Raw genomic sequence first — 23,958 nt, 5'->3', positions numbered from 1 at the left:
ACACATAGATCAATGGAACAGAATAGAGAACCCAGAAGTGGACCCTGAACTTTATGGTCAACTAATGTTTGATAAATGAGGAAAGACCATCCATTCGAAGAAAGACAGTCTCTTCAATAAATGGTGCTGGGAAAACTGGACATCCACATGCAGAATAATGAAACTAGACCACTCTTTTTCACCATACACAAAGATAAACTCAAAATGGATGAAAGATCTAAATGTGAGACAAGATTCCATCAAAATCCTAGAGGAGAACACAGGCAACACCCTTTTTGAACTCAGCCACAGTAACTTCTTGCAAGATACATCCACGAAGGCAAAAGAAACAAAAGCAAAAATGAACTATTGGGACTTCATCAAGATAAGCTTTTGCACAGCAAAGGATACAGTCAACAAAACTCAAAGACAACCTACAGAATGGGAGAAGATATTTGCAAATGACGTATCAGATAAAGGGCTAGTTTCCAAGATCTATAAAGAACTTATTAAACTCAACACCAAAGAAACAAACAATCCAATCATGAAATGGGCAAAAGACATGAAGAGAAATCTCACAGAGGAAGACATAGACATGGCCTACACGCACATGAGAAAATGCTCTGCATCACTTGCCATCAGGGAAATACAAATCAAAACCACAATGAGATACCACCTCACACCAGTGAGAATGGGGCAAATTAACAAGGCAGGAAACCACAAATGTTGGAGAGGATGTGTAGAAAAGGGAACCCTCTTACACTGTTGGTGGGAATGTGAACTGGTGCAGCCACTCTGGAAAACTGTGTGGAGGTTCCTCAAAGAGTTAAAAATAGACCTGCCCTACGACCCAGCAATTGCACTGTTGGGGATTTACCCCAAAGATACAGATGCAGTGAAACGCCGGGACACTTGCACCCCGATGTTTATAGCAGCAATGGCCACGATAGCCAAACTGTGGAAGGAGCCTCGGTGTCCATGGAAAGATGAATGGATAAAGAAGATGTGGTTTATGTATACCATGGAATATTCCTCAGCCATTAGAAACGACAAATACCCACCATTTGCTTCAACGTGGATGGAACTGGAGGGTATTATGCTGAGTGAAGTAAGTCAATCGGAGAAGGACAAACATTATATGTTCTCATTCATTTGGGGAATATAAATAATAGTGAAAGGGAATATAAGGGAAGGGAGAAGAAATGTGTGGGAAATATCAGAAAGGGAGACAGAACATGAAGACTCCTAACTCTGGGAAATGAACTAGGGGTGGTGGAAGGGGAGGAGGGCGGGGGGGGGGGGGTGGTGGGGGTGAATCGGTGACAGGCACTAAGGGGGGCACTTGACGGGATGAGCACTGGGTGTTATACTGTATGTTGGTAAATTGAACAACAATAAAAAATAAATTTATTGTAAAAAAGAACCCAAAATAATCTGTAAACTGGATTCAGGATTATTAAAATTAAAGAGAAAATTAAAAAAAAATTTTTTTTGTTTCTAAGTAGGTGTATTTTTAAATAGCTTTCAAGATACACATATTTTTTTCCTTTAAAAAACGTCTGTCGGAGCAGTTTTGTTGTGTTGCTGGTCGTCCTGTGGTCCCGAGCCCCCTGCGCTTGGCTTGGGTCCTGGTGGCCTGTCCGGGCATCGCGGAGACCCCGGCCTATCGCTCCACCCGGTCTTTCCACAGATCATGCAGGGCCGCACGTGAGCTAGTGATGTTTCAAATAGAGTTAACAAATAGCTATTGGTTACTTTGTGACTATCACTGTTTAGGTGTTTGAAGTTGATTGATGTGGAAAACATAAAAATCTCTGCCCTGGAATATGGAACTTTAATTTCAGTGGGGGAAGAACCAAAAATAAGTGTGTGGGCATATAAACAAACAAGATAGATGAATACAAACAGGTAGTATTTCAGTATGGTCTTTATAGAGCTTGCCTAGAGAGAGGATGGTAGTGGTTGGAAGCAAGTCAGCTTGGCACAGATATATAAAGGATGAGGCTGTATGGTAAAAAAAAGAAAATGATGAATACTAATCCTTCTTCTTCCTTCACAGTGACTTACCATTTTACATATGGCAAAACTGGCAAGAGGCTGTTTGAACTACAAACATAACATTCACATTTAACCTGCTTCAGTGAAGGGACAAGCATAGCAGGTAAGGTGTTGCGATGTCTAACCAGACTTTCCCTGTTCTCAGAGAGAGGTCAGGGTTGATCTCAATATTGGTTTATTCTTTTTTTTTTTTTTTTTAATAAAGCCTCTGCTTTAAGATATCTCCACACTTACATGTTCATATCAGGCTCTGCATTCACCCTCAAAACAATTTTTCCTCCTCACTTCTTAATCTCAATAATGCTACCAACATACACTATGTAATTTACTCAAGCCAACACTAGAAGTTATTCATAATAGTTCCTAATTTCTTTTTGCTTTAAGATTTTATTTATTTATTTGAGACAGAGAGAGAGAGGGCATGACTGGTGGAGAGGGGCAGAGGGAGAAGGAGAAGCAGGCTCCCCGCCCTGAGCAGGGAGCCCAACATGGGTAGAGTTGGTCCCAGGACCCTGGGATCATGACCTGAGCGGAAGGCAGATGCTTAGCCAACTGAGCCACCCAGGCACACTTCATAACAGTTCTTTTTTTTTTTTTTTTAACATTTTATTTATTTATTCATAAGAGACACAGAGAGAGGCAGAGACATACATAAGCAGAGGGAAAAACAGGCTCCCCGTGGGGAGCCTGATGTGGGACTTGATCCCAGGACCCCTGGATCATGACCTGAGCCAAAGGCAGGCACTCAACCACTGAGCCACCCAGGTGCCCCTCATAACAGTTCTTGCTTCACATTATCCTCACCCTTATTAAATGGATAAAATCTTCTTTTTGATATCTAAGGTTCTCAATAATAGCCTTCTCCATTCCAAGTATTAGCTTTATTACTTGTCAGTTTGGATCTTGGGACATGGCTCAGGATGAAACTGCCCTCACTCTAAAATATAGTCCTGGTAACTTCATTTGTGAAGAATTAGGACATTTCAGAATCATTGTCTGCCTCACACTACGTCTACTGAAAAAAGCCAAAGAGAGGCAAAGTGCATGTTGGTAGTAGTCTTTATGGCCTTACTCCTGCCAAGAAAAAAAATCCAAATAGATTTCAGACTCTTGCTACTTTAAGAACTAAATAATCTGATCCTCTGCTCTATGGAGAAACCTATGAGGGGTTAAAAGAAGACAGAAGTTTTATTTCTGTGAGATGTGGCAATTTTCTCTTTTTTGCTATTTGGCAAGAATATTGTGTATGAGGAGAGGGATAATTTTCTTTACTCTCCCTGACGTCTGGTTCTCTTGTCACATTGGGGTTCTTTTGTCAAATGATTATGGAGCTGGCCCTTCTGAAGAGCCAGAATGAAATTCTATCAGGATAGTCTTCCTCCTGTCCTCTGGAGACATACTTGCAACTAGAGTTTTAAAGAATGCCTTCTTGCAAGCAGCAGGTGGAGCTTTAGCTTTTGCTTTTGGAATGCTCTGAAATGAATGAGATGGGTATTGATTAAATTCTCCCTCTCCCTCTGCTGCTCCCCCTGCTTGTGCTCTCTCACTCTTGCTCTCTCTCTCTAATAAATAAATAAAATCTTTTTTAAAAAAGAAAGGCTTTAAGTTCTAAAATATTATAAATATTGACATTTAAAGAACTCTTATATCTCTTTTTAAAACCTATCTACTAGTGATTAATTACTATTACAGAAGTGTTACCCCTACTACCGTCATTCATAAAAAAATGAACATGTATTCCTTAACCGTTGTATGTTTTATTCTTTTCCCCTTCAACTAATATTTATATCATACTTCCCCAATTTTCTAAAATATGTAATATAAGTATATATTTGATACTTTTATTTCCTAAGGAACATTGGACTTTACATGTTATAAAATTTCTTCTGGATTGACTTATCATCAAAATTATTATGAGGATAGAATATTCAAAATATATCTTTATTATAAATTTTGATAAATCATTACCAACAAAGTAAAACTGTTAGAAACTCATCTCTCTTTTTTTCTTTCAAAAGATTTTATTTTTATTTATTTATTTATTTATTTATTTATTTATTTATTTATTTATTTATTTATTTTTAAAGATTTTATTTACTTATTCATGAGAGACAGAGAGAGAGAGAGAGAGAGAGAGAGAGAGAGAGGCAGGCTCCATGCAGGGAGCCCGATGTGGGACTCGATCCTGGGACTCCAGGATCACGCCCTGAGCCGAAGGCAGGCACTAAACCGCTGAGCCACCCGGGGATCCCTCAAAAGATTTTATTTATTCATGAGAGACACGGAGAGAGAGGCAGAGACATAGGCAGAGGGAGAAGCAGGCTCCATGCAGGGAGCCCAATGTGGGACTCGATCCCAGGACCCCGAGGTCAGCCCTGAGCCCAAGGCAGATGCTCAACCACTGAGCCACCCAGGCATCCCAGAAACTCATCTCTTAATCCAGTGTATTCAAATATTACTACATTGAGAGAGAATTCAACATCAATTCTATTCCTACTTTTTAGTGATGCATATTGATAAATCTTACTTATATAGATAGGAATAGAAGGCGATTTATTAGACTATCTCCAGTTTTTGAACTTTTTCAGTTATTTGCCAAAAATCATAGAGTATTCTGTCATCAAAAATTATTTGTAATGGTGTATTAACAGCGAATTTAGTTAGATTATTCTTCAATGTTATTGAAGGTAAAGAATAATAAATAGAATAGTTTGTAAAGGGTTTGTTATTTCCTAGTCAGTAGTCATTTGTTTTCTCAATTTCGAGGAGGTACACTAAAGCAAGGTTTTAGTAAGTTATTTAACTATTAATTACCTTTGTTTTTTAATGCTTACAAAGTACCTTGATCAGCCATTATTCTCAGAACAATTGGGAAAATAAAATATTATTAATGTGAGTGTACCTTTTTGACAAGTGCTTCTTTTTTTTTTTTTTGACAAGTGCTTCTGTTCATCACAGCTTTCAATATTTTTGTCAATCTCAGAGCTGGAGATTTCATGGTCATCATATGAAAAATGTTTGCAGTATATAATTTAATTGACAGACTATCCCCACAACCCAGTTTATCAAATTCAACTTTTTAAATTAAAATAATACGTTAATACGTGTTGAGTTTTATGAAAAGTGATCTTTAATAATGAACAGAATACATAATTGAGATAGATTTTTAAAAGTGGCTAATATTAAAATGAAATAGATATGGTCTATATATTTTATTCAATTCATAATGTTAAAAAGGATAAAAAAGTCTATACATTGTTTCTCATCACTAATATATAAGGATATAACAAAATAAAAAATAAATAAAATAGACCTACGTACAACAACATATATGAATCTTAGCAATGTGGATTGAAAAATAAAGCCCAAGAAGACCAAATATAATATAATAGCTTTAAAAATACTCAAACCTCAACAAATCTAAATGACTTCTTATTTAGGCATATATATATATATGCTAAAATTAATCACTTGAGTTAGTTAGAACTTGATGCTTCTAATGTATAAAGGACTTGAAGAACTGGGAAAAAAAACTTGAGCAAAAAATCCAGAGAAATTATGCAGGTAAACCCTAGTAAATATTGAAGTCTTAATGCTAAAGAATATTTAAAAGCAAATTATATAATCCAGGGAAACAGTAAACACATGAAATGAGAAACCCATCTCTAGAAAACAAATGCAGATCCTTGGAATTTTGTGTATAATATATACTTTAATCTTATTTATGCCATCTTGCATTCATCTTCTCTTTCATGAAACACAGGAAATACCTGGGCATGTTGCCCAAGTACTTGGAAATCCTTTGGTTCCCGCTGCTACTTAATTTCTACTGAACAGAATTTTTGGTCAAAGAATGAGCAGAACCGTGTTGCAATGGGTGCTCGTTTATTTGGTGGTGATCACAGAAGCAGAGCAGCTACTTTTCTTTATTTTTCATTAATTTTTTTGTTGTTGTGGAAGAAAATACAGTATTTACAATCTGAACTGTTTTTTGTCTGTTTGTTGGGCGTGGACCCCAAAGAGGGGCTTGAATTCGCAACCCTGAGATCAAGAGCTGAGCTGAAATCAAGACTTGGGCACTTTTAACCAACTGAGCCACCAGGCACCACTGAACAGTTTTTAAATGTACATATCAGTAGTGTCAACTATATTCACATTGTTTCATAGGAAAGCATAGGAAAGTTTCCTAAGCATAGGAAACTTACCTATGTGTTATATAATTAAACTTGTCTGAGGAGTAGTCCTCCTCCCCTGGAATATTGGCTTTATATTAGAGAATCTCAGGATATTATACAGAAAATTCTCCTTAAGCTTACAGGTTCAATTAAAATTTAATTCTAAATTAATTGCACTTTACCTCAGTAAAATTATTTATGGGAAAACGATCTAGACTGATCAAAAAGGTAATATAAAGGTCCAAAATGAAAATTTAGACTAACAATTTTTTAAAAGAAATTAATCACTACCATTAAAATCTAATAAGCATTCCTTTATGTTTGACTTTTACAAGTAATTTCCTACTTCTTAGAGAAATACTACTTAGAATAGGGAAATTTAAAATTTGATAACCCAAATGCAATTTCACTGTTAAATAATCATAAATGAGATGAAACACATCCAAAATTATAAAATTAAAAAGTGATTAAAAGTGCAAAAAAATAGTGTAATATAAAAAGAGTTCTGTCTCTTGATTTAAAAAAAGAAAAGAGGGGATCCCTGGGTCGCGCAGCGGTTTAGCGCCTGCCTTTGGCCCAGGGCACGATCCTGGAGACCCGGCATCGAATCCCACGTCGGGCTCCCGGTGCATGAGCCCTCTGCCTAGGTCTCTGCCTCTCTCTCTCTCTCTCTCTCTCTCTCTCTGTGTGACTATCATAAATAAATAAAAAAAAAATGTCTGGTAGAATTCTTTAAAAAAAAAAAAAGAAAAGAAAAAGGATAAAATAATACTATCTGAGATGGGTGGGTTAGGAATCCCTCCCTCTTGGAAACTTGTTGGTATTTTGGCTTGTTTTCTTGGCCAATGTAAGTGGCTCAGTTTAGGGAAATTTTATTAGTAGTGACAATTAATACTAATTTTAGCAATTATAATAATGATAACAGTTATTAAGCTCTACTAAGTGCATGTATTATATCACTTCATGAAACTTATTTTTCAGAACTCATTGTACTGGTTAAAAATTGAATAACTTTCCCAATGTCAAAACCTAATAAGATGAACTATGTTCAACTCCATGTCTATCTAACTCCAAAGAGGGTAGTGCTCTTAGCCATTACATTTTGCTGCCTCTAAACACATATAGACACTTCGATTAAATTTTTCTCCAGTTAATACAAATTTAAATATCTATGTTCAATTCTGGTAGGGTAATAATATAACAATACTATTTATTTTTGCTTAAAAAATTTTTAAGTGTACATTGTCTTATTTGTCACACAATCTTGTGTTCTATTTGGAGACCTTATTATGATTTCTATTTTTGATAGATGAAGAATATACTACTGGGGAGATTAAATTACTTCCTTAAGATCAGAATGAGCCAGAAACAAAACCAAGTATATTAATTCCGAAGGTAACATCCTATCCCAAATCCCACCTCCTACCACAGATTATATTCTTTAGAAGCAGGGTAACTATTTATATTACAACCTGAAATCTGGCATTGTGATGCCCCAGATATGGTTTTCTTTTTTAATATTCCCCTGGCTATTTGAGGTCTTTTCTGATTCCACACAAATCTTAAGATGATTTGTTCCAACTCTCTGAAGAAAGTCCATGATATTTTGATAGGAATTGCATTAAATGTGTAAATTGCCCTGGGTAGCATTGACATTTTCACAATATCAATTCTTCCAATCCATGACATGGAATATTTTTCCATCTCTTTGTGTCTTCCTCAATTTCTTTCAGAAGTGTTCTGTAGTTTTTAGGGTATAGATCCTTTACCTCTTTAGTTAGGTTTATTCCTAGGTATCTTATGCTTTTGGGTGCAATTGTAAATGGGATTGACTCCTTAATTTCTCTTTCTTCAGGCTCATTGTTAGTGTATAGAAATGCCACTGACTTCTGGGCATTGATTTTGCATCCTGCCACACTGCCAAATTGCTGTATGAATTCTAGCAACTTTGGGGTGGAATCTTTTGGGTGTTCTATATACAGTGTCATGTCATCTGCAAAGAGGGAGAGTTTGACTTCTTTGCCAATTTGAATGCCTTTTATTTCTTTTTGTTGCCTGATTGCTGAGGCTAGGACTTCCAGTACTATGTTGAATAGCAGTGGTGAGAGTGGACATCCCTGTCGTGTTCCTGATCTTAAGGGAAAGACTCCCAGTGTTTCCCAATTGAGAATGATATTTGCTGTGGGCTTTTCATAGATGCCTTTTAAGATGCTGGGGAATGTTCCTTCTATCCCTACATTCTGAAGAGTTTTGATCAGGAATGGATGCTGTATTTTGTCAAATGCTTTCTCTGCATCTATTGAGAGGATCATAGGGTTCTTGGTTTTTCTCTTGTTGATGTGATCTATCACATTGATTGCTTTACGAGTGTGAACCAGCCTTGCATCCCGGGGATAAATCCCACTTGGTCATGGTGAATAATCTTAATGTACTGTTGGATCCTATTGGCTAGTATCTTGTTGAGAATTTTTGCATCCATGTTCATCAGGGATATTGGTCTATAATTCTCCTTTTCGGTGGGTCTTTGTCTGGTTTTGGAATTAAGGTGATGCTGGCCTCATAGAATGAGTTTGGAACAGCTTTAGTAGAATTAGGTATTGTTCTTTAGACGTTTGATAGAATTCCCCTGGGAAGCCATCTGGCCCTGGACTTTTGTGTCTTGGGAGGTTTTTGATGACTGCTTCAATTTCCTCCCTGGTTATTGGCCTGTTAAGGTTTTCTATTTCTTCCTGTTCCAGTTTTGGTAGTTTGTGGCTTTCCAGAAATGCGTCCATTTCTTCTAGATTGCCTAATTTATTGGCGTATGGCTGCTCATAATAAGTTTTAAAAATTGTATTTCCTTGGTATTGGTGGTGATCTCTCCTTTTTCATTCATGATTTTATTAATTAGAGTCCTTTTTGTTTTTAATAAGGCTGGCTAATGGTTTATCTATCTTATTAATTCTTTCAAAGAACCAACTCCTGGTTTTGTTGATCTGTTTCCACAGTTCTTCTGGTCTCTATTTTATTGAGTTCTGCTTGAATCTTTACTAACTCTCTTCTTCTGCTGGGTGTAGGTTTTATTGGCTTTTCTTTCTCCGGCTCTTTTAGGTGCAAGGTTAGTTTTTGTATTTGAGTTCTTTCCACTTTTTTGAGGGATGCTTGTATTGTGATGTATTTCCCCCTCAGGACTGCTTTTGCTGTATCCCAAAGATTTTGAACGGTTGTATCTTCATTCTCATTAGTTTCCATGAATCTTTTTAATTCTTCTCTAATTTCCTGGTTGACCCTTTTATCTTTTAGCAGGATGGTCTTTAACCTCCACATGTTTGAATTTCTTCCAAATATCTTCTTGTGATTTAGTTCTAGTTTCAAAGCATTATGGTCTGAAAATATGCAGGGGATGATCCCAATCTTTTGGTATCAGTTAAGACCTGATTTGTGACCCAGTATGTGGTCTATTCTGGAGAAAGTTCCATGTGCACTTGAGAAGAATGTGTATTCAGTTGTGTTTTTGTTAAGTAGTGTAAATATCTGTGAAATCCATCTGGTCCAGTGTATCATTTAAAGCTCTTGTTTCTTTGGAGATGTTGCCAGATATTAGGTTGTACTACAAAGCTGTGATCATCAAGACAGTGTGGTACTGCACAAAAACAGACACATAGATCAATGGAACAGAATAGAGAATCCAGAAATGGGTCCTCAACTCTATGGTCAACTAATATTCGACAAAGCAGGAAAGACTATCCACTGGAGAAAGGACAGGCTCTTCAATAAATGGTGCTGGGAAAATTGGACAGCCACGTGCAGAAGAATGAAACTAGACCATTCTTTTACAGCATACACAAATATAAACTGAAAATGGGTGAAAGATCTAAATGTGAGACAAGAATCCATCAAAAACTAAAAGACAACCTAGGCCAGAGCTTCTTTATCCATTCATCTTTCGATGGGCACTGAGGCTTCTTCCACAGTTTGGCTCTTGTGGAATTTGCTGCTATAAACATCGGGGTGCAGGTGTCCTGCCGTTTCATTGCATCTGTATCTTTGGGGTAAATCCCCAGCAGTGCAATTGCTGGGTCATAGGGCAGTTCTATTTTTAACTCCTTGAGGAACCTCCACTCTCTTTTCCAGAGTGGCTGTAACCGTTCACATTCCCACCAACAGTGCAAGAGGGTTCCGCTTTCTCCACATCCTCTCCAACATTTGTTGTTTCCTGTCTTGTTAATTTTCCCCATTCTCACTGGTGTGAGGTGGTATCTCATTGTGGTTTTGATTTGTATTTCCCTGATGGCAAGTGATGCAGAGCATTTTCTCATGTGTTTGTTGGCCATGTCTATGTCTTCTTTGGTGAAATTTCTGTTCATGTCTTTTGCCCATTTCATGATTGGATTGTTTGTTTCTTTCCTGCTGAATTTAATAAGTTCTTTATAGATCTTAGATACTAGCCCTTTATCTGATAGGTCATTTGCAAATATCTTATCCCATTCTGTAGGTTGTCTTTTAGTTTTGTTGACTGTTTCTTTTGCTGTGCAGAGGCTTCTTATCTTAAGTCCCAAGAGTTCATTTTTGCTTTTGTTTCCCTTGCCTTCATAGATGTATCTTGCAAGAAGTTGCTGTGGCCAAGTTCAAAAAGGGTGTTGCCTGTGTTCTCCTCTAGGATTTTGATGGATTCTTGTCTTACATTTAGATCTTTCACCCATTTTCAGTTTATATTTGTGTATGGTGTAAGAGAATGGTCTAGTTTCATTCTTCTGCATATGGCTGTCCAATTTTCCCAGCTCCATTTATTGAAGAGGCTGTCCTTTCTCCAGTGGATAGTCTTTTCTGTTTTGTCGAATATTAGTTGACCATAGTGCTTTTTTTTTTCTTAAAAGCAATTTGATTATGATATACCTTGATTGTGTGTGTATATCTGTGTGTGTGTGTGTGTGTGTGTGTGTGTGTTCATGTTCATACTGCTTGGGTTCATTAAGCTTTTCGCATCTGTATGTTTATAGTTTTAATCTAATTTGGAAAAATTTCAGTTATATTTTTAGTCAAATAGCTTTCCTGGCCCCTTTTGTGGGACTCCAAATATGTGTATCAGACTTTTTGATATTACTCCACAAGTCTCTGATATGTTCATTTATTTTAGTCTTTTTTCTCTCTGTGAAAACATTTTGGATAAGTTCTATTGCTGTGTCTTCAAATTAACTCATCTATTCTTCATTGTCTAATATGGTATTAATTCTATCCAATGAAAATTTTATTTCAGATATTTCATCTTTTTAATCTCTAGAATTTCCATGTTTCTAAAGAAAGTCTTCAAAAAAAAAAGTCTTCCAGTTCTCTCATAATGATCATATTTTCTTAGGATATTTTTGTTTGATATCTATTAAGTGTTTTCCCCTTCATTCTTTCTTCCTCTATGTAAGATTTATATATAGAAAAAATACATCATTTGTCCAATAGAATTTTTTTCAAATAACAACTGTATTCACTTCACTTTCATGAAAGTGGGGTTCTACCAGATGAGTTTTTTCCAATGAGTCATGAGTGCTGCCTTCCTCTAAGCACCCACTCATTGTTGTCTTTCCTGGTACTCCATTAGCATAAATTGTCCTTCCACACTTTTTACCTTGGAGTTGTGGGTCTCAAATTTAGCTTGCCCCTGATGATATTTTTTAAATTCTGAAGTCCAATACTCATCCCAGACCAATTAAATCAGAATCTGTGGGAGTGGTACCCAAGTATTGGTTTTGTTTTAAAGCTCCTCACTTATTACCAATTTGAAGGCAAGTCTGGGAACCATTGCCTTTGATATTTGGCTTCATATGTTTCCCATACTTATTTCTTTAGGGCATGTGCAACATCTCCTATCTCTTAAATATACATATCTTTTAAAATTCCCTCTTATATTTTAGAAACTCTCTATGATTGTCTTTTCAATTTCCCTATCTGCAATTTGTCTTCATGGTTTCTGATTCCAGGCCTGTGGAGAGGTAATGATTTATATCTAATCTTGAGAACTTGACTTTATTACTTGGTTAGATAACTAAGTATCTCAATAGTCTATAATAAAACTTGTGTTCTTTCCATTGATATGTGGTGGCTCATTTATCATATATTGATTCTCATATACGTAACTCAAAGCCTTTTCCATTCTGTTCCATTCATCTATTTTTCTTTTGTTTAAAAATTTTATTTATCTATTCATGAGATACACACACACACACACACACACACACACACACACAGAGGCAGAGACACAGGCAGAGGGAGAAGCAGGCTCCATACAGGGAGCCTGAGTGGGACTTGATCCCGGGTCTCCAGGATCACACCCTGGGCTGAAGGCAGCACTAAACCACTGAGCCACCCAGGCTGCCCTATTTTTCTGTGCCAATAAAATACTGTTGTTGTTTTCCTACAGCTTTGTCATATTCATAGTATTTGGTAGGGCACGTCCATATCTATCCATTCAAGTTTTCTGTTTATATTTGCCTCAAGTTTAACATCCTATATTTGCCTAGAATTTTTTCCATTTCATCTATTTAAAAAAGGCTTTAGCAAATTGTTACTCCAAAGAGATTCAATTATTTTGAAATCTCTATCAATAGTTATTTTTTTCCTGTTTATTCCATTTTAATTTAATTTTTTACTTTCTTGATAAGTCTTACTGAAATTCTGCTATCTTATTAACCTTTTGGATAAATAACCTTTTAGTTTCGCTAATTTCTCCACTTTTATTTTCTATTGTATGGACTTCTCTCCTTATCTTTAGTATTTTTCTTTCCTTTTCCCTGCCTCCCTCCTTATTTCCTTCCTTCCCAACTTCCTTCTTTCCCTCTTTTCTTTCTTTTCTCTTTCCCTTCTTCCCTCTCTCTTACCCTCCTTCCTTCATTTTTTCAACTTGTTAAAAAGAATGTTTTACTCAGTTGAGTTTCTTGATGAATGAATGAATGAATTTTTGATGAATATATTTAAATTATCCAGGGTAAAGCTAATTAGAGTCAAAGATGTCCAGTTAGTGTTGTTTGGTGTCAAATTGTTTTCTCAATCATTATATTATAAATTTCTCTTAATGATCACCTTAAGTATTTTATAAATTTTCCTTTAAGTGCATTTTAACTTCCTTGGATAAATTTTGAGATGTATTGTAATTTAGATTTTTTTTTTCTTAAATTGCAGGGCACCTGGGTGGCTCAGTTGGTTGAGCATCTGACTCTTGATTTCAGCTCAGGTCATGATCTCAGGGTCATGAGATCAATCCCCAGTCAGACTCTGTGCTCAGAGGGAAGTCCACTTGAGATTCTCTCCCTCCCTCTCCCTATGCCCCCCACCTACTTGCCTACTCTTTTTTCTCTCTAAAATAATAAATAAATAAGTCTTTAAAAAACCCCACAAATTTTAATTGTGGCAAAATACACATATCATAAAATGTACTCACCTTAACCACTTAAAGAAAAGGTTTATTTATTTATTTTAGACAGAGTGTACAAGTGGGAGAGGCAGAGGGAGAGGGAGAAAGAATCTCAATCAGACTCTACACTGAGCATGGAGCTCAACACAGGGCTTGATCCTAGGACCCTGACATCAATGACCTCAGTGGAAACCAAGACTCAGACACTTAACTAACTGTACCATCCAGGCACCCCTCATCTTAACCATTTTTAAGTGTACTGTTCAGTGGTGTTAGATACATTTACATTTTTTTTTTGCACTATCACTATAAATCTCCAGAGCTTTTTATCTTCCAAAATTAAAAGTTTATACTCATCAAACAATAACTTCCCCTTCCTCCCATCCTCCAACCTCTGGGAGCCACTATTCTACTTTTTGTCTATATAAATTTCACTACTTTAGGTATCTCACATAAATTGAATCAGACAGTATTTGTCTTTTTGTGACTGGCTTATTTTCACTTAGAATAATGGCCTCAAGTTTCATCCATGTTGTAGTATGTGTCAGAATTTTCTTCTTTCTTTAGTTTTATTTATTAATTTAATTTAATTAAAAGGTTTTTTTACTTTGAAAGAAGGAGAGAGAGAGAGAGAGAGAGAGAGAGAGCAGGAAGAGGAGCAGAGGGAGAGAGAGAGAATCTTGAGCAGACTCCACCCTGAGTGCGGAGCTGGACATGGGCTCAATCTTATGACACTAAGATCATGACCTGAGCTGAAATCAAGAGTTAGACCCTTAACCAGCTGAGCCACTCAGGAGCCCATATTTATTTATTTGAGAGAGAGAGAGAGAGCAAGCATGAGTGGGTGAGGGGTAGAAGGAGAGGGAGGAAAATCTCAAGCAGACTCTCTGCTGAGCATGGAGCCCAAACCAGGGCTTGATCTCAGGATTCTGAAATCATGACCTGAGCTGAAACCAGGAGTCAGATGCTTAACCAACTGAATCACCTAGATGCCCTAATAGAATTTTCTTCTTTTTAAAGTCTAAATAATATTCTAGTGTATGCATATACAATTTGTTTATTCATTCATACACTGATGAACATTTGGGTTGTTTTTGCCTTTTGATTATTGTGAATAATGATGTTACGAACATGGGTGTACCAGTATCTCTTAGAGACCTACTTTTAATTCTTTTGAGTATATGCTCACAAGTCAAATAAGTGCATAATTCAGTCATTCAATTTTTAATATTTTGAGAAGCTGCCATGTATTTTCCACATTCCCACCAGTAGTTCACAAAGGTTCCACATCCTTGTCAACACATATTCTTTTCTTTTCTTTTTTGGTAGTAGCTGTCCTAATGGGTGTAAAGTGATACTTTACATTGTGGTTTTTGCTTCTGTTTTTCAAAATATTTTATTTATTATTTGAGAGAGTGAGTGAGCACAAGGGACAGAGGGAGAAGCAGGCTCTCTGCTGAGTAAGGAGCCTGATGCTAGGCTTGATCCTGGTACTATAGGATCATGACCTGAGCTGAATGCAGGTACTTAACAGACTAAGCCACCCAGGTACCCCTCGCTGTGGTTTTGACTTGCATTTTCCTAATGATTAGTGATGTTGAATAGCTTTCCAAGTGCTTCTTTATCCTTTGTATATCCTTTTGGGAGGAATGTCTATCCACATCCACTATTTTTTAATTGGGTTGTTTTCTTTCTTTCTTTTTTTTTTTTAAATGGGGACATGACCCTTTTTTTTTTTAATTTTTATTTATTTATGATAGTCACAGAGAGAGAGAGAGAGAGAGAGAGAGGCAGAGACACAGGCAGAGGGAGAAGCAGGCTCCATGCACCAGGAGCCCGATGTGGGATTCGATCCCGGGTCTCCAGGATCACGCCCTGAGCCAAAGGCAGGCGCCAAACCGCTGCGCCACCCAGGGATCCCTTAATTGGGTTGTTTTCTGTTATTGAATTGAAGGAAGTATTTTATACTATTAATCCCCTTATCAGATATATGACTTGAAATATTTTCTCCCATTACATGGGTTGTCTTTTCACTGTGTTGATTATGTCTTTTAATGTACAATAGTCTTAAATTTATGTATTTTTGTTGCTTGTGTTTTCAGTGTCATATCCAAAAAAACCATTGCCAAATACAATGTCATAAAGCTTTCCTCATTTTATTCTAAGAGTTTTATGGTTTTAGTTCTTATGTTTTGGTCTTTCATTACTTTTGAGTAATTTTTGTGTACAGTGTAAGGTAGGGGTCCAACCTCATTCTTTTGCATGTGGATATCCAGTTTCCCAACATCATTTGTTGAAAATTGAACCCCCCCCCCCCCATTGAATGGTTTTGGCACCCTTACTAATAATCATCTGACTATATATACAAAGGTTTATTACTGGATACTTTCATTTCTTTTTTTTTTTTTATGATAGTCACAGAGAGAGAGAGAGAGAGAGACAGGCAGAGACATAGGCAGAGGGAGAAGCAGGCTCCATGCACCGGGAGCCCGACGTGGGATTAGATCCCGGGTCTCCAGGATCGCGCCTTGGGCCAAAGGCAGGCGCTAAACCGCTGCGCCACCCAGGGATCCCACTTTCTTTCTTTTATAAAAGATTTAATTTATTTATTCCTAAGAAATACAGAAAGAGAGGCAGACACATAGGCAGAGGGAGAAGCAGGCTCCCTGTAGGGAGCCTGATGTGGGACTTGATCCCAGGACTCTGGGATCATGCCCTGAGCCAAAGGCAGATGCTCAACCACTGAACCACCCAGGTGACCCTGTTACTGGGTACTTTCAAAGATAGTTTGGAATTCTCTTATAAAGTTAAACATAATCCAGTAACTACATTCCAAGTTATTTACTGAAATAAGTTGAAAACTTCTGTGAATACAAAAACCTACACACAAATGTTGATAGCAGTTTTGTTCATACTCACCAAAGCCTGGAAGTAGTCAAGATGCCCTTTCAATATGCAGATGGATAAATAAACTATGGTACAGCCAGTGAATGGAATATTATTTAGAGCTAAAAAGATATGAGCTATCAAGTTATGAGAGGAGATGGAGAAAACTTGAAGTCATATTACTAAGTGGAAGAAGCCAATCCTAAAAGACAATATACTATATGATTCCAACTATATGAAATTCTGAAAAAAAGCAAAACTTTGAAGAGAGTAAAAAGATCAGTGGTTGCCATGGTTGCAGAGGGGAGGGAGAGATAAATAAATGGAGCACAAGATTTTTAGAGCAGTGAAACTATACATCTTTTAATGATTGATACACATCATTATGCATTTGTCAAAATCCTTTAAATGTATATGACACAAAGAGCTAATCCTAATATAAACTATGGACATTGATTATTATATGGCAATGTTGGCTCATTGATTTTAATAAATGTACCACACTAGTGTAGGATGTTTATGATGGGGAAGGTTGCATGTATGTTTCCAGAAGGAATATGTAGAACTGTGTATTTTCACTGTGAAACTAAAACTGCTTTAAAAAATAACATCTACAAAAAAATTATAGAAGTTAAAAAAGAATTCTTTGCTGTGTGTGAATAAGAATGGGTTAATATTTAAGCTTATTACTTGGATTGGTTAGATATTTGATGTCTCTGCTTAGTTTTAGTGTGCTTAGTCTACCAGTTCAGAAAAACGTGCTAATGTCTCCAACTACAAGTTTTGATTTATCTATTTCTCCTTCTACGTCTGTCAGTTGTTCTGTCATATATTTTGAGTCTCTCTCTTTCTACTATTAGTATTAAATCTTCTTCTATGGCTCCTTTAATGCTTATAACACTTTAACACTTGTAACACTTCTTTATCACTTATAATATTATTTTGTATTGAGTTCTATTTTATTAGAACTTAAAACTGATACTCAAACTTTCTTTAGTTCACATTGCCTGAATATATCTTTCTTTCTATTGTCTTTTTTCTTTCATTTCATTCTTTCAATATTTTTTGATGTTTTACATGTCTTTTGTAGACATCAGCCTTAGATCCAACTTGAAGTTTTCTTTTCGTTTCTTTCTTTTTTCTGTTTTTAAAAAAATAGTAAGTTTAACCCATTTCTATTTATTGTGATCATTTGATACTGAATTATCATTGTTATTTCATATTTCCAGTGTACTTTTTTCAATTTTATTTCTTTTTAAAAAGTGCTTCCTGCTCTTCATTAGGTTAGTCAAAATATATTTTTTAAAAGATTTTATTTATCTACTCATGAGAGGCACAGAAAAAAGAGGCAGAGATATAGGCAGAGGGAGAAGCAGGCTCCCTGTGGGGAGCCTGATGTGGGACTCAATCCCAGAACTCTGGCATCATGACTGGAATCAAAGGCAGATGCTCAACCACGGAGCCACCCAGGTGCCCCAAAATATTTTCTTATTTTAAAAAGTTACATTCTATTTTTGGCCTGTGGTGGATACTCTTAACCTCAGATTCATGCTTGTGATTATTGCTCTTATTAATTTTTTAGACATTGTGTTAGTCAGGATAGAGAATATTATACTGTGGAAAACAATTATACCAAAACAAAACTAAAATGTTTCTTTCTCATGCCATGTATCAATTTCAACTGGCTAGATTCTACATTATCATTCTCTTCACTTGGCAGCCAGAACAGATAGAAGATCCACTCTATGGAATAATGGCAATAATTCTTGGGGAAAGAAAGCTCTGGAGGGTCTCTCATCAGTATTAAATATTTGGCCTGAAAGTGACATATGTCACATATCATTGGCCAAAATGAGCTACAAGGCTCCACTTACCTTCAGAGACTGAGAAGTAAAATCATCTCATATGATCAGAAGATAGTAAAACTAGAATATTTGACAAACGTAAGTAATGACTAACATACTTATCAATGTCTTTATATTTCTCCTTAAAAAGACAAGCAATGTCAGCACATTCTAGCTTTTTTTCCCCCCTGGGCTCCATGTTGCTATTGTCTGTAATTAAACTTTTAGATTGTTACAGATATATATTCCTTTAAAAATTTCTTTGGTCTTAGGTTTTTCTGAGACAACAACAAACTTCACTAAAATCAGGTCATTTTATAAAACAATAAATTTTATTAAAATGTTTGATTCTCCCTTCTCATATCTCTGGCAGCCTTTGGCTGCATTTACTTATATTTTAAGGGTATCTTTGTGAGTATTTTCAGTGATAGATGTATTTGGGTAAGAATATTCTTATAGTGTTCTTGTATATAAAAGACTATTTGGCTGGATATAAATTTTAGAATCCAAATACTTTTTTTAAAAGATTTTATTTATTCATGAGAGACACACACACGTAGAGAGGCAGAGACATAGGCAGAGAAGAAACAGGCTCCATGCAGGGAGCCCAATGTGGGACTCGATCCAGGGACTCCAGGATCACGCCTTAAGCCAAAGGCAGAGACACTCAACCACTGAGCCACCCAGGCATCCCAAATACTTTTTTTAAAAAAGATTTTATTTATTTATTTGACAGAAAGAGCACAGCAGGAGGAGGGGCAGGCTGAGGGAGGGAGAGAAGCAGGCTCCCCATTGAGCAAGGAACATGACGCTGGGCTCGATCCTGGGACCCTGAGATCACACCCTGAGCTGAAGGCAGATCCTTAACTGTTGAGCCATCTAGGCGTCCCATCCCCAAATACTTTTTAAAAAATAAATTAAAAATATTATTCCACTGTCTTCTTGCATCCAATGTTACTATTGAGAAACATGAGGTAAATCAGACTTTTCTTCCTCTGTAGGAGATTTGTTCTTTTTCTCTGGGATTTTAAAAAATACTCCTTCTATCTTTGGTATTCTTAAATTATGGTAATTTGTCTTAATATGTCATTCTATCTTTAGCTTTTATTATACTATCAACCCTTTCAAAAGCCATAATTCTATTCAAAATGAATAATTTTGTGACTTATTTTCTTTTCAAAAGTAAGAATTTCATTACCCAGCAGCGACATTACTCTATCACATTTTTTCTCTTTTTGTGATGTTAGTAGTCACTAGTGGCCACTGGTGGCTGTTGATGACTAGATCCATTAATTCACTGGGTTCCAAAATGCTGATATTGTAAGTGTATAATTTCTTTGTCCTTTATCACTTGGAATGCTTTTAGTAAGAGATTTTTCCCTTTTAACTATTGTACCTGTAACATTTCATCTAAGAAACACAGGATGTATACTTGATTCTTTCAATTTACTTACTATCAACGTTCATGAATTTGTTCTCTGGAACTCTTATAAGATAGTTCAATTAGTTCATATGTTAACATTTTAAACTCATGGATTTAAAGATATTTGATGGGTGTCAATCCATTGGAATTCTTCATATTAAAGGTCAAATAATAACTTTTGACCAGAGAAAGACTCATTAGGTTGACTTCTGAATATTTTTAACATGAGTGGAGAACTGTTTGGTAACTTCCTTGCTATTTGGAATGGTTCCAGGTTCATCTCTACATTCCTTCCCCCAGACATGCAATCATCCGTTCTTATGAGAAACTCGGCTTTCTCTTAGTGGAAAATAGCATTTCAAGACCACAGTCAGAGTGTTAACGATGGTCATTGATCAGCTGGAAGAAATTTTTTAAAATAAATATTTTATGGATAAATCTTTTATGGAAGTTTTTTAAAAATAAATATTTTATGGATACAAATATTTTATGTTTTTTTTCTTTTGCTTTTAAAATGGCAAACTTTTTTTTAAATTTTATATCATTGCTAATAAATAATATGTGCTTACTAGGTACAGACACAAGTCAAATCCCAAACACATACCAAGGTATCAACTGGATACAAAAAACACATCCTTCCCCTGTGGTAAGAGAGACCCTCCCACCAGCACAAAACCTCAATAATATTGTTATTTTCTGTTATTATCTTTAGGCAGTTTTATCCATTACCTGTCAACTTCTAAATATAATTCTAGGAGAGAGAAAAGTAATTTGAGGAAAAAACCGGAATTTATTTAGGGAGTGATAAAAATAGAAAACTACTTACAGCGAGGATCAATACTGTAGTTGACTTTCTTAAAAACAATCTTTCCTTGCAGCTATGAGGTTATATTGTTCTGCCTAATAAAATAGTACAGCTTAAAAAAAAAAATCCTCCCTGGAAATTGCATCCTTGGTACCTAAAGAGAGAGGGTCAAGGAAGAAACCCCCTGTCCTGCTCAGAGGGTGGCCGGAGCAGAATGCTGTGCTGAAAGGTGGCCGCCTGTGCACGTCGCAGAAGGAAAGAGGCAAAGGTCCATGCCACAGCATCGCTGCAGACGGACTTCACTCTTGCTCTCTAGAGAAGCTTCTCTAGCATGGCTTTCTCCGCTCTCTTACACTTCTGTGCAACAATCAGTTCCCAACATTTGAGATACAGCCACATGAGTCTCCTATTCTGGCATGCATCGGTATTCCAGGCACCGCCACAATGTGGATCGTGCTGAAGTATGTTGGTTGGGGCAGCTGGGACCGTGCACGCTCTGACAGTAGGCTCTTTTAAAAAAAATTTTTTTTTTTTTTAAAGATTTTGTTTATTCATGAGACACACACACAGAGAGGCAGAGACACTGGCAGAGGGAGAAGTAGACTGTGTGGGGAGCCTGATGCAGGACTGGATCCCAGGACCCAGGAATCAGGCCAAAGGCAGTGGCTCAACCTCTAAGCCACCCAGGTGCCCAAAATACTTTATTGTTTGAGAAATCCCTGAGGTATTTCCTGCTTTGGAAACTGTGGATATAGTTCATCTTCTTCATTAACGTGAAAAGCCCGTGGTTTTTGAACTGTCATAACTGAAGACTGTAAAAAAAGCCAAATTTGTTTTACTCCCTTGTTTATAATGGCTATCTTCATCAAAACAGAGTATTAAGAATAATTTACATTTACATTTTGTAAATCATGACGAATGCTAAGATAATGTATGGGTCCTATGTCTTAATTCTGATTTATTTAGAGGAGATTGAGCCTTTCACCCAGGTCAAATGGATTCTACTTGCTTAGATTCTAGAAGTTATTTTAACTCGAGCTACATTTTAATTTGCTTCCTAATTGGACTCTACTTTCTCATACAGCTTTCCCCCCTAGTATTGTTAATTGCCTTTTATTAGATATCCTGTTTCTGTTATGCTCTTATTTTTCAACCCTTCCAATTAGTGTGCCTCTTACATGGCATTCAGCTTTAATCTGGTGTTTCCAGAGCCCTCCTCCTACTGCCCCATAGTGGACCCATTGCTATTCACAGTGGCCATTCAAGGACTTCCCTTCCTGGCTTTCCTGGTTAGACCTACTGTTTCTTGTACATTGTGCCTTTTTCTTTGTTGTTGTGGTCATAACTCTTTGTCTACAAACTTAAATGTGTGAGTAATTTCACAGTTTTAAGTACAAATAAATCTGATTCTGAGATTCTGGTATGCCAGCCTGGTAGGAAACTCAGTCTCAGTCATCTTGGGGCTCCTTTTCCCTCACTGCTATTGCAGAAGGATCCAGGAAGCTTATGTGTTGTGCAGTAAAAGAAAGAGGGACTCTTAATCGGTAGTGCAATGGGGTCACCACAGCTTGTCCCATTGTTTGAATCTGTCTGGGATCTGGGTAGTGGATGGCATCAGATTTTCTGTGACAACAGTTCAGTTTCTCTCAGTGAACTAAACAGTTTTTCTTCTCTGAGGTCTATCCACTTTGGGTATCTCTGTCAAGATGCAGAGTACAAGTCCTTAGGGTTACTGGAATGTGACAACTTGTGTTCACATCTAAGTCTTTGGAAATCTCCCCTTCTATCTCTTTATTTGCCTTTTAGATGAATCACTCTAAGTATCACCATCTTCTGAAAAAAAAGGGGAAAAAGAGATATCATCAGGATTTTTTTCTTTTTGTCCCTGTACCAAATACCTTCCCTGAAGTGAGAAAACGTAGGCCCAGTGACCTATGAAGGTGTAATTACATTATTCCTAATACCCAGTTATAATGGTAAGAAGTCAAAGATCAACTTTATGTATTTCTTTTGAGTAAATCTGCATTATTTTTTCTCTCTGGTAGAGTTTAGGGTCCTTTCTTGATGCTCAATCTTTTAAAAATACTTTGAGTCTGTGAGCATTAGTTTGCCATTTTTACGTATTCACTTCTTGTATTATTTTAGGACAAAGAATGAGAGAAATATCTTGAAAAATACTGAGTCTCTGTCACATTTGAATGAGATCCTGTTTCATCTAATTAGTGGGTTATTACTAACTATGCAATCTCATATTGTCTTTAAATCTCCCAGCACTTGTGGGATGTGGTGGGACAGACAAGTCCTATTCAAACTTCTACATCATCCCTTCCTTCAGGGTGCCTTCTTTCCTTCCTCTACATCCCTATTTCAGCCCCATTCTGAGTTATGTGCTCCCATTTTTTTTTTTTTTTTTTTTAATGATAGTCACACACACACAGAGAGAGAGAGAGAGAGAGGCAGAGACTTAGGCAGAGGGAGAAGCAGGCTCCATGCACCGGGAGCCCGATGTGGAATTCAATCCTGGGTCTCCAGGATCCCGCCCTGGGCCAAAGGCAAGCGCCAAACCACTGCACCACCCAGGGATCCCATGTGTTCCCATTTTTCTTCATTATTACCTGGTAATTCTTTCTGGGCAGTATTCATTAAATATATAAGCATTTGTTGAAAATCTGTTTTACCATAATACAGTGTCAGCATTAGGAGGATGGACAATTTGGACCTATTTTGCCCATGGCCTTTTCCCCAATGCCTAGAAAAGTCCCTGGTACATAATAGGTACACTGTGGAACTGGTGAAAGACAATGTTGTATTGTATTCCTGTTGTATTCCCTGTTGTATTCCCACAAACTACAAAGAGCTTAGCACATAGTAGATACTTTCCAAATATTTGCAACTAATCAACTGATTCGTTTTTATTTCCATTACCTTCCTGGCCCTGGTTTCTTCATCAGGAATTTCCCTGTTACGTATTTCCTATTTCTCTTTTTCAGGTTTCATCATCAGGCTGAGTCCAGACACTTTGAATGCAAACAACTATTTCTTTGCTAAGTTTTGACACAAGATTTGGAGTTGAAATGTTTCTTTCACTTTAGAGTAATAATTCATCTATGAGATACTGTGGGACAGTCTGACTAAAGCCATTATAGTGAAAATGGCAAAAACTGAAACCCATAGTATGGAAGAGATTGTACAACCCAAAAGAATGTGCAGCTCAGAATTTTCTCAACTAACAGGCTTTGCAATAATGCATGGTGACATTCTGAATAACAGATTATCCTGGATCCCTCACTCTAACAAACTTCTCTGGCTTGCATTCCATAGACTCATCTCCATTTCTGGGCCTGATTGCCACACATTGGTTTGCTTATTTGGAAGGGTTGTCTGACCAACATCTTAATGAACTTAGT

General features: G+C 36.7%; 1 protein-coding gene across 6 annotated transcripts in view; it reads left to right on the top strand.

The window, feature by feature from the left end:
- Positions 1 to 2,034: 2,034 nt before the first annotated feature.
- LOC611536 (C-type lectin domain family 4 member D) overlaps positions 2,035 to 23,958 on the top strand; it is a 39,227-nt gene continuing 17,303 nt past the window's right edge. For 2 of the 6 annotated variants that reach the window (XM_038576686.1, XM_038576682.1), the window contains exons 1-2: positions 2,036 to 2,140; positions 18,200 to 18,422. The gene's annotated coding sequence lies outside the window, so the exon portion shown is untranslated. Of the gene's footprint in view, positions 2,141 to 7,521; positions 7,608 to 18,199; positions 18,423 to 23,958 lie in introns of all 6 variants that reach the window. The other 4 variants (XM_038576687.1, XM_038576683.1, XM_038576688.1 and 1 more) reach the window with 3 other exon arrangements.

The sequence above is a fragment of the Canis lupus genome, chromosome 27, assembly GCF_011100685.1.
Source record: "Canis lupus familiaris isolate Mischka breed German Shepherd chromosome 27, alternate assembly UU_Cfam_GSD_1.0, whole genome shotgun sequence".
Classification (NCBI taxonomy): domain Eukaryota; kingdom Metazoa; phylum Chordata; class Mammalia; order Carnivora; family Canidae; genus Canis; species Canis lupus.
Note: the sequence above shows the minus strand (reverse complement) of the source record. Positions and strands in the feature narration are given on the sequence as shown.